We start from the raw sequence: 12,603 nt of genomic DNA on the forward strand, positions 1-12,603 counted from the left end.
AAGGATAGTTCAGCCAAAAATGAAAATCCTGTAATCATTTACTCACCCTTCAGTTGCTCCAGGTTTGTAATTTATATTTTTGGGTGAACATCCCTTCAGCTAAAGTTTTAAATATGAGTAATAGTTTTTTCCCCAATATGGTATTGGTAGTTACTAAAAGTAGTTTACTAAAGTATGTCAATATTTCTTCTACTAATTATTTTGTCATAGCTCTAGATTTCTCTTTCCCTTCTTTCCTTAAATCAGACCAGACCCCTGTACTGCAGGATAGAGCTGAATGTGGCAGCACTGGACAGGTGTTTAATGGTTTGTTCTGAGCAGGGAGACCCTGACTGTGCTGCTGGATCTACTGGGAAGTGAACGGCAACAGTGATGGTGTGCCTGGTGTTTCTCTTCTGTCTGCCAGCGGTACATCATACAGATGGTCTCCAGAGTGTTTGACATGTCGCTCGCTCCACTGTCACCGCATCGTCCTCCGATTCTCTGAGGAGGTGCTGGCCATTCACCAAGAGATTCACCTCCTGAAGACCCCAGAACACACGGAGGCAGGGCCGGACTCAAACTGATGCTGTTTTCTGATGTTAAACCTAAGCTATGTTGTAAATGGTTGTAAAAAGTACTTTCTATTATGTATAGAACAATTTGTTTTTAATGTGTAAAAAAGTATTTACAGGACAAACAAATAAACATATAAAAGAAAAAAAAAAGAAAAAAAAAAAATAAGCTACATTAAAAAAAATTAACAATGTACAAAAGCACTTCTCTTTTATTTACACGTGAATATGCAAAACAAAAATACAAAATGTACAGAAAGTACTCAGGGTTATTTAGCAATAAATTACACACAAAAAATAAATAATGTATACAATTTATGCATTTCATTTTTAACTTGCGTCACAAAAATAAACTACAGAAATTAGGTTGTTTCATTGACAATATGACATTTTAAAAATATTGGAAAAACTGTAATGTACTCATATTTTTCCCACAGTTTACTCTTGGCTAATGAAGAATGTATTTGTTTGAGTTTGATGTCCTCCCTGTCCACTCGCTCCCTCACCTGTCTCAGGACACTTCACAAATAAACCATGCCTGTTAACAACAAAAACACATGCTCACTTTCTCCAGAATAGTATTAAAACAAAAGAAAATGGAAACACTTATGAAAAAAGACAGGTTTGCAATCTTAACATTAGAAAATATGACACAGCAGGACATGCATACAAAATACTGAAGTTTGGTTAAAACATTTGTAGACATCTCTTGCCATGACTGCACTACAGAAACACAACAAAGGGAAAGACCATTGCCTTATATAGTAGCTGTCTTATTGTTTGTGGGCTTTATGTTTAAAAAAAAAACCTGCCTTTAAACACTTTTGCTAGGTATTTGAGTAAATGAAAACACAATACTTACATTTCAATGTGAAGTCCTCCACAGAACACTCACCTGCCTCTGAATATAAACACCTTCTTCCTATGCGCGCAAGTGATTCTGGGATATGGTAGGGTGCGAAGTGTCTTTAAGATGTACCCTTCATTTTCATGGGAAATGAAGGGCGCATTTGAAGTCGCTTTCGAAACTCGTCAGCCTTCGTCGCGCCGCGGTGACGCATTCGCACTTCAAATGCGGTCTTCGAAGTGCGCATTCTGACTTTGGGACAGCTTACGTCGTGACGGTGTGACGCAATCGCATTTCACATCCGCACTTCTGAGTCCACGCACTTCAGTTTGGGACACCCTTCGTCGCGCCACTGTGACGCATTCGCACTTCAAATGCTCACTACCTACTTCATAAAATAATCCATGCGACCTTCAATATGTGTGTTTTGGCCCCTGTGACCCAGTCTTCCATTGATTGTGTTAATTCGATCCCAGGTGTGTCTAGTTTCTTCCCCATGTGTTCCATGTCCCCGTTAATTTAGTCATTCCATACACCTGTGTTTCCCTAATTATTCATGCCTTTAAAAACCCTATTCTAGTCAGTTCTTGTTTGTCAGGTCTACCAGTTATGTACTTGTGTCTTCCTCCATGGTCTCCGTGTTGGCTTAAAAAAGACTCTTTTGATTATCTATGGCTCTGTGTTCCTTCCGGCAGCGTAGTGGGACACAAAGTTGACTAATAGTGTAATCTAAGCACACACAAAACCCCTACATTTTACTTAAGATATGGGTGCCATAAAATATTTTTAATACACCTGACTTTGCATTTTATGTGAATTTAATAACAATATTGTAAGTAACTAATAATAACACTTTCTAAAATAACACTATCTGCCATGTGCCTTGCATGTGCCTTGCGCTGCTTTTATTTAACCTTATTTTTATTTTATTTTTTCTATTTTGTCTTTTTTACATTCCCTTATTGTATAGTTTTATCTTATATTTTATATTTGATCTAGATTTTTAGGCTCTACCGTTATCTGTATGCACCGGGGGTCTGAGAGTAACGCAATTTCGATTCTCTGTATGTATGTACTGTACATGTGGAAGAATTGACAATAAAGCGGACTTGACTTGACTTGACTTAAGAGTAGGCTAAAGAAAATGTACATTATCAAATAACATTTTCATTCAATCTTGCCAGAATTCAGGCACTCTCAAACTCCCGTTATAATCACTGAAGCTGTTTACACTGTGAAATGAATATCTTACTTTCGTACGCACATCTGCACTTTGTTTTCAGCAAACAAGTGAACAAAACCCCGCGTTTCAGCGATGACTCATCTGAACGTCTCTGATTGGTCATTGCATTCATAAGCTCAACAGAATCGTGTGTGATTGGTTATAATGCAGCGCTGTACAAACGCGTCTGTCTCTGGCTCAGCGCCAGTCAAAGCGCGAACGCAGATTTTAGGTGCGTTCGACTTCATGAAGCGCTGCGCAAACCGATCGGAATCTGACTTGAAGCAGTGCATGCGGGTTAGAAATTTTGTCCGACTTGAGACGGCGCCAACGCCACATGACTGTCACGTGTGTCATCAAAGTACTGCGAGAGCGTTTCGAGAGCAGCCGGCTGACTCAGCCGCCGCAGTTTCTCCAGAGCGACTGCACGAGCGCTGATGACGACACAGCTGCTTCACGATTGGCCCGATTCACCGCATGACAAAGATAAAGTGCAGGGCCGGCGCGTGCCTATAGGCGAACTAGGCAGCCGCCTAGGGCGGCAGCTCAGCCAGGGCGGCAAGAGAGAGAGAGAGAAGGGAGAGAGCGAAAGCGAGAGAGAGAGAGAGAGAGAATTATTAATTTATTTGTTTGTTTTAGCCTACTTTAAGATACAATTATCGCACTTATATCAACAGCATTTTTTCCCCACTCCATTAGTATAAATTTAAATTAAATTTAAATTTAGAATAAAAATTCCCGCCCGGGCGCGCCCTTTCCCCAGCGGCATCAATTAGGCTAATATATGCGTGCAAAATACTTTAATGTATATTCAAAAATTAACATTGACATTCCACATGCAACAGAACAGCTGAACGCGACAAAGCAATTCCTTGTGGAATACCGCACAGACAGTAATTTTGACAGAGTGCTGTCCAGCGCAAGACAATTAGCTGATGAGTTGGAAACAGAGGCCGTCTTCCCTCAACAAAGTGCAGCGCGACAACGAAAAAGAAAAAAAATGTTTCCTTATGAAGGAGATGACACAGCTGTCATGGACACAAAACAAAACTACAGGGTGGGCTTCTTTAACCAAGTGCTCGACTGTTCCATCCGTTCCGTGGAAGAGCGCTTTTCGATGCTTCGAGACCATGGGCGCAGTTTCTCAAAGCTTAAACTGATTTAAAATTATCTCCGAAGTACAATGATACAAGACGGACTTAATGGATTAGCAACAATTGCAATTGAGCACGAACTTGCTGAAAAAGTTACACTCGAGGACGCAATCAAAGCATTTGCCGCCTCGAAAGCCCGACGCGCATGCTTCTGAAATGTAGGCTATTAGTTGTGTGAATTTGTGTTTGTGTGTATCAGTCAAGAAAAAATTGAAACCTCCAGTAGCTAAAAAGTTGTGTGCATATGTTTAGTTTTATTCTGTACACTATTATAAAACAGAAATTATATGCAGCTGTTGCATTATGTACTTTTTCACGTTGCAGAATGAAAAAAAAAATCTTAAAACATGCTTGCACGTTTTTATTTTAGTGTAATATTATAGATAAAGAAAATATTGTTTACATGCATCTTAAGGATACCTAATTGTGAGTGTGAGGTGGGGGCGGCACGATCGTGCTCTGCCTAGAGCGGCATTTGAGCTTGCCAGCAGGCTGATCACGTGTGTTATATTTTTTGAACGGTAAAAGCTTTTTTACTGTAGTCGCACTGTTGTATTGAGTAACGTTTATCATACAACACTGATAAAAGCATATATACACTCACTTTATTAGTATTTAAATAGTATATGATAATGTTGAACTTTATTCTTGAAAAAATCACGCTGTATTAAGCAGTATGTAAAAACTGTTTCTGTTGATCATGAAAACGTTTCTAAAACGTCTGTGTATTTGACAAATATTGCATTTAATTTACTTCATCTGTGATAAAGTATGCAAACACCACGTGAGTGTCACTAACGGGAGCAGAAAGTGTCCGGCTTGACTTGTCGGTTTTCAACTCCGCCCCCAACTTAAAAAAACAACTACATATTATCTCCGACATCACCCATACATCAATTAAAACGCACCTTTTAATTTAGCAGCTGACGCTGTGCCGCACTGAACGATCTAATCACACCGGTGTGATTGTATCAAATATAACAATTATTATTCTGCTATTTTTTGTCTTCTGTTAGCTGCATTCAAAATCCACTTGGCTCAGAAATCTGAGGGGGGGGCACATACCAACACACTATCAATCGAAGAGAATAAACAGACGATAATAGACATAGGCTAGTTGTAAAAATCGTTCTCAATATTAAAGGATAGCAGAGTCTTCATCACTATAACGATAAATGCACAGAGAAAACGATATCGTTCTTTTTTTTTTTTTTCAGTTGATTAACGATAAAAAATATTGACAGCCAAGACGAGCACGCGAAGATAACAAAAAAACTAATATGAGTAGACGAGCACGCGAAGAGAATAAACAGACGACAGCGGACGCTAATATTTATCTTTATAGTTATCTTTATAGTTATCGTTCTTGGTGTGAAAGGGCCTTTGTAGTAAAGTGGCGCTAGTTTCAGTTACCTGGATGAGCGAATCGACAAATATTAGTTGGGATAATCAGCCGGTTGTGCAGATTGTTACAAAAAGTAAATAAAAGTAAATAATTAGAATCAAAACTTTGCTCAACGACAATGGAGTGTATGATACAGACATAATTACTAACAGTCGAAAGATGACTGAATGAGCGTTTTATCATTATCAGGGAATAACACACCTCGGAATCGTCAGTGACTAGCAAAATCAAGTATTCCAGAGAGCTTTAATAATTAATTTTGAAAGAAAAACAGTTTATTGAGGTATTTAAATTCCCAGACACAGGCCAAGATCTGTATGTTAATGTGTAATTTTACTGGTTGTTATAGGAAATAACACATCTCGGAATCGTCAGTTGACTATCAAGATTTCAGAGAGCTGCCTAATAGTTTGAAAGAAACCAGTTTAGTAAGGTAATTACTAGTAAATCTAAGATTAAATAAATAATGAAAATACAATTACAATAGCAACAGATTTTTATGTTTTACCCAGCTAACAGGAAACTTTCTCAGAACTTTGGCTAACATTCTTCCAGTAATTTTGACAGAACGTTTGTTCTGTTCATTTGTATCTTTAACAATGTTTTAAAACATTAGCAATCACGAAAAGTTTTTTTTCTAAAACATTTTAGCTGGAAGCTCATTTAAAGTTTTTTTGAAAGAATATTCAAAGAACATTCAAAAGTAAATTGATAACAATGATAAACAACAATGTCACCATAACATATAATTTTTACAACATTTTAAAAGTGGACATCTTCAATGTTCAGGGAACAGAAAAACAACATTTTCATAACTTAGTGGGAATGTTAGCAAAACATAAAAAAATTCTCACTGGAAAATATTATGTAAATGTATGACTAAATAAAACAATCTGTTTTTCATGAAAACATCCTGCAGGAGAGGAGTCATTTATTGTCAAAACAGCATAAAGGGTGTGCTTTTATTGAATCAGAGGGGTGTTCTATAGTTCATGGAAAGAGCATGACTTCAGAATAGCATTCCTATTATATTGCAGTGTAAACACTGTCCAAAGTAAGCAAATATTCTGCATACATGGATTTGCCTTACATTTACATTTAATCATTTAGCAGATGCTTTTATCCAAAGCGACTTAATGTGCAGTAAGGAACAATCACTGTGAGGAATACTATATTCCACAATGCAACATCCTTGGCTTGACCTTTAACCATGTAACATGAGTTTGCAAAATCAGAAATTATCAATACAAATTAATAATACCACCATTTCTCTTCTTCTTTCTTCAGACAATCTGCTGTAACTCTCCTGTCCTTTGGGGGCTCTGCAGGGGAACCCAACTCTTGGCGATTACCTTTCTAAAACCTTTCCCTTGAGAAAGTTAAAGCTGTATTAATGCCATTTTATTGCAGATTTGGCAAAATATCCAATCCTCATTATAACAAAGTGTTAACAATGTAAATAAGAGATTCGTTGTGCAGTATAGAGAACTTTATTGATAACGTATCTTTGTGATATCATGATGTGAGTGACAGCTTTTTAGTGATTATGAACGGAACACTCTTTGCGCCACAGCAATGGACGCCACTAATATATATATATATATATATATATATATATATATATATATATATATATATATATATATATATATATATAAAAGTGCTGTAAGGAAAAGATGTTTGGTGGGGAAGCAAACATGAGTGAGTATGGATAGAAAGAACTACACTAAACTAATGATGCTACAATGCTACAATATACATGGTCTTGTAACCTAGAAAAGACAGGAGAAACCAGAAACTGAAATTCCACACTGGGATGAGTTTCTTGAATCAGTTTTTGCATAGATGCTTCATGTCATCTAAAGTAAATTCTGTCGCCATCGATCATGCTCACTAAAGTATACAATCAAATGAGTTTGTGAATCAAGTTACTTTGACAGTGGAAATTACCAGACACAGGCGAAGATCTGTATGTTAATGTGTAGAGGCTAGTAAACCATCTCTCACATATAGACTGGGGAAAAGACAAAAGGACAAAAATTGTGTCAGAACATGTTATGTGCAAACAAAACACCACTTAGTCTTACTGAGAATTATAGGGACAATGACATATAGGAACACGATAAGGAATTTTGTTTATAATATAGTTTAACGTGGCTTTGACCTTTTGACCTTTACCCCTCCCCTGCCCATGTGGCTTTGACCTTTTGACCTTTTAACGGTCGCAGCTGTTGTTACGACATGTGATTTGACATCTGTTTGTAATAAATGATGCTTATATGTCATCAGCCATGAAATTACTCAATATTTACGACATCCGTGAATGATCGGCAGCTGTGATATGGCATCTGTGTTGTAATATATCATGTCATTAGGTATTAATTTTAAAATACACGTTATTCTTTTACGGAGGATTGAAACGTCAACATGTTCGAGCTCATGAAAAAAGTTTATTACAACCCTTCCAACCCAGGGTCTTTAGGGGGTAAAAAACGATTAAAAGACGCCGTCTTAAGGATACTGGAGTCCGTCTGAGCGATAACCAGGTCTCAGACTGGCTGGCCGGGGAGGATGCATATACATTACACAGAACAGCTCCTATAAACTACAAATGCAATAGAGTAGTGGTGTATGGGATGGATACACAGTTCCAATCAGATCTAGTCAACATGTCGGCTTTTACCAAGGAGAATGATAATAATAAATAAATGCTGACCTGTATCGATGTATGTAGTAAGTACGCTGGGCTAGAACACTAAAGAACAAGAGCGGGGCAGAAGTTACTTAAGCGTTTGAGTCTATACTCAAAGACGCACGTGTTCCAAAGAAACTAAAAACATTTTTAAGATTTGATGAAAAAACACGATGTACATCATTTTGCTACGGCTACTGATTTGAAAGCCAGTGTTGTGGAGCGTTTTAATAGAACGTTAAAAAGTCATATGTGAAGATTTTTAACTGCCACAAATTCACAGAGATACATTTTGCACTAGTGAGATCAATTCAAAATACTGTTACGAAAACCTCCTTTTGGGAAATAGGAATCCTTTTGCTAGTCAATGACTTTTCTATACACTAGTGTAAAGAGATCTTACAATAAATGAAAAGCACTATGTAAGAAGCACTAGAAGAGAAAAGTTCAAAGACCAAACAACTGAATATACGGTAAACACACGTTGGGATATACTGTCAGTTAAATATATTGTTTTAAATAAAGAAAATAATATCGTTTTTGAAATATTTAAATGATAGATGATATGAATAGTAAAGATACTTTTAACATAAAATATATAAAATATAATTACAGCCGTTTTGCTTTTAAATAGAGGTATTTTTGAACAGCTAAACAGAGGCCCTGCAAAATGTCTTTTCCGCTCTGTGTCTGAAAATGGCATAGATATGTGTAAGGTTTCCGACTATAGCAAAAGTCAAATAATTACAATTTCACAGCTAGATTTGGTCCATAAGTGAAAACACCATTTGTGTTAACACACACTTTTTAAATGAATCATAACATACAGTAGCCTAATGGCAGTAAAAGGGCTCAGTTCTCAAATTACATACATACATTACATAAGTGTGTGAATCATCTCTAGGATGCATGGGTCCGCAGAGGCATCTGCCCGAACCATCTTTAATGACTGAATACAATCAAGGGTCTTTCTCTGAAAATATTTTTCTAAAAGATACATTAACTTCATCTAAACTTCACAGCCACGTCTGTGCTGTGACAAACAAACAAACTCCTTCGCATCAGTTTAAAGCAAAAGAAATATATTTAGTTTTATTTTTAAACATACAGAAAGACTTTGGCAACATGTTTCATTTTGTACGTGTGTGTGTGCGTGTGTGTGTGTGTGTGTGTGTGTGTGTGTGAGAGAGATAGAGGGAAGGTATTAAAATTTTGAAGATTGTGCTTAAAATAAGAACTTTAAAGAATGTAAAATGTTTAATGCGTAATAAATCTAATATTATATAATAATATATATAATATTATATAAATTATTATATATTATATAATATTATATAAATATGATACGTAATATAAATGAACATTTTGTTGAAATTTAAGAATCACCGGACATCAGATATAGGGGTACTGTTTATTTAAACTTTACATTAATGTCATGCTTTGAAATAATGTACCCCATTTACTTAGATCATGCGGTCTGGAACTCCTCCCTCGTGCGAGGGGTCTGTACAGCAGCCCCTCAGTTTCACATACAGGCGAAAACCTCTACGAGGACCTGTGAGATTTTGTTTATGATTCAACTTAAAACATTTTTTATTTTTTTTTATTTTATTATTTTATTTTGGGGACATTTCATTCATGTTTGGACATACTTTGCGTAACTCTGTCTATCTCTTAGCAGTCTAAAAAATGTAATGCATCTTTTTTTATATTTATCGTCAGAAATGTTTATTTTATATAGTATGTTATATATAATCACATTTTATGTATTACCATCTTTTTTAAAAGAAGAGAATGGCGTGTTTTATAAGTTCGATAAACTTAAATGTTGAATACATTTTTAAAATGAATGAATTGCTTTAGTAGCATGATAGTAACATGATGTCATATATAATTATTTATTTCCATATTCTTTAACCCCCGGAGTCTGAGTGGGTTTTGGGGCACTGTAGATATTTCGGCATCCCCCGACATTTGTGTTTTTTCAGTATATTAAAATGTATTAATGGCTAAAGTCTGAATATTCTGTGTTCGGCACTAACAGGGCTACAAAAATATGTGAGCAGCATGAATATACATGTCTGTGATTTTGAGAAAGCAGCGTTTATGTGTGGTTAGTGAAAAACTAAAATTAAAATGTGTTTTATAATTTCAATAAACATAAATAAATGTTGAATAATGATTAAAATGTATGATAAATGATTTGCTTTGGTTTAGTAAGATGTTTGTTACTACAATGTGTTTTATAAGTTGAATGGTGAATGGTGAATACTTTTTCTTTAGTAGCATGATAGTAACATGCTGTCATATATAATTATATATTTTATTTATTTATTTTCATATTCTTTAAAATAGAGATAAGTCTCTTTTTAACTTGATATGTTTATGTACTGTATATGTGTGCTTGTTTATATGATTTATCAGAATAAAAATTATAACAGCATCAATAATACAACAATAAAACAACAAAAATGTGGTTTATTATGACAACACTTCATTAGTCATAATAAATAACACCTAAAAAAAAAAAAAAATAAAAAAAAACTAACAACAAGAATAATATTGATTGTGTGGTGGTAGGTGTACAGTAAAAAATAAATAATTATACAGCTTTTGAAAAAGATCAATTATACATGATCATGACACACATGATCTTTAGAATGTTTACTGTGATGGTAGGTTTAGGGGGTGATACTGTATAAAAATCATTAATATGATGTAAATATGAAAAAAAAAAATTCAAAACAAAACAAATTTAAATGTATAGAAAATTCAATTCAATTCAATTCAAGTTTATTTGTATAGCGCTTTTTACGATACAAATCATTACAAAGCAACTTTACAGAAAATTAAGTTTCTACAATATTTAGTAGTAGCTTATCAGTGGTGACTGTCAGTTCATGTGCATACGGCAGAAATGTTCAGAAAAATCAATAAAAAAACGTAAACAAACAGACGATTAACACTATTAACAGCAATTATGCAATCAAACTTATAGCAAAATGTGGTAGTTCTGTATGTTGTCTCTGGGTTAGCATCATCTGAGGTCCTCTGAGGGGCTGGCCTCATCATCTCTTCTCAGGTGTTCTGGATCCAGACTGGAGCTTGTGTAAAATCCTAGTTACAGAGAAACAAATAGAGACATAATTAGCGTAGCTGCTGTTCCAGCCAAGTAAAATTAATTCGTTTAACCCAAGCTAAAGAATAATAATGCACATTTGATCAGATATAACTGCAGTCCAAGATTACGAGATGCATTATTTGATGCAAAAAGATGTGTCTTTTATTTAGATTTAAACAAAGAGAGTGTGTCTGAACCCCGAACATTATCAGGAAGGCTATTCCAGAGTTTGGGAGCCAAATGTGAAAAAGCTCTACCTCCTTTAGTGGACTTTGCTATCCTAGGTACTATCAAAAGTCCAGCGTTTTGTGACCTTAGGGAGCGTGATGGGTTGTAGCGTGGTAGAAGACTAGTTAGGTACGCAGGAGCTAAGCCATTAAGGGCCTTATAAGTAAGTAATAATATTATGTAAACTGATACGGAACTTAATAAGTAGCCACTGCAAAGACTGTAGTATTGGGGTAATATAATCATATTTTTTGACCTGGTAAGGACTCTAGCCGCTGCATTTTGGACTACCTGTAGCTTGTTTATTGAGGATGCAGGACAACCACCTAGCAGTGCATTACAATAGTCCAGTCTAGAGGTCATGAACGCATGAACTAGCTTTTCTGCATCAGAAACAGGTAAACATGTTTTGTAGCTTGGCAATGTTTCTAAGATGGAAGAATGCTGTTTTTGTAACATGGGAAATATGATTTTCAAAAGACAAGTTACTGTCTAATATAACACCCAGATTTTTTACAGTAGAGGAAGTAACAGTACATCCGTCTTGTTGCAAATTTTAATCTACGAGATTCTGTGTAATGTTTTCTGGTCCAATAAGTAATATCTCTGTCTTATCTGAATTTAATAGGAGAAAAATTATTGGTCATCCAATCTTTTACATTTTTAACACACTCTGTTAGCTTAGATAATTTAGAAGTTTCACCTGGTCTTGTTGAGATATATAGTTGAGTATCATCAGCATAACAGTGGAAACTAATCCCGTATTTTCTAATGATATTACCAAGGGGCAACATGTATATTGAAAACAGCATACTACCCAGTATATAAAATTAAAAAAATCCATATTTTACTGGTGATAAATGAGATGACTCCCCATTTAGATAAACAAAGTGGTAGCGATCGGACAGGTAGGATCTAAACCATCTTAAAGCCTGCCCTTGTACCTGTATAGTTTTTGTAACCTATCTATGAGTATGTCGTGATCTATGGTGTCGAACAGCCCATATCGTTCGCCTGTTAAATTATATATGAATTGAATTGAATTGAATTGTGCCTATGGAAAGTCTGCATAAAACATGTCAATGACATGTCCGGACATGTTGGGGCCCCCGATAGCCCATATCGTTCGCCTGTTAAATTATATATTTTTTCCTGATCCTGGTAAAATTTACATTTTTATATTTTTAGTGATGACTAAAACTACTGTTCGCATAATTTATTTATTTTCATTCAAAAGAAGAAAATAAGACTTGGAGCCGACTGAATGTGTACACGTGCTTGTGAGAGCGTGAGAGCCCTTGTTCCTGTAGTCTTGTATAGTCTGTTGGTGAAACGAGAGAGAGAGAGAGAGAGAGAGTGGTGAAACGAGAGTGAGAGAGA

This window comes from Cyprinus carpio, chromosome B22 (genome assembly GCF_018340385.1).
Source record: "Cyprinus carpio isolate SPL01 chromosome B22, ASM1834038v1, whole genome shotgun sequence".
Lineage (NCBI taxonomy): Eukaryota > Metazoa > Chordata > Actinopteri > Cypriniformes > Cyprinidae > Cyprinus > Cyprinus carpio.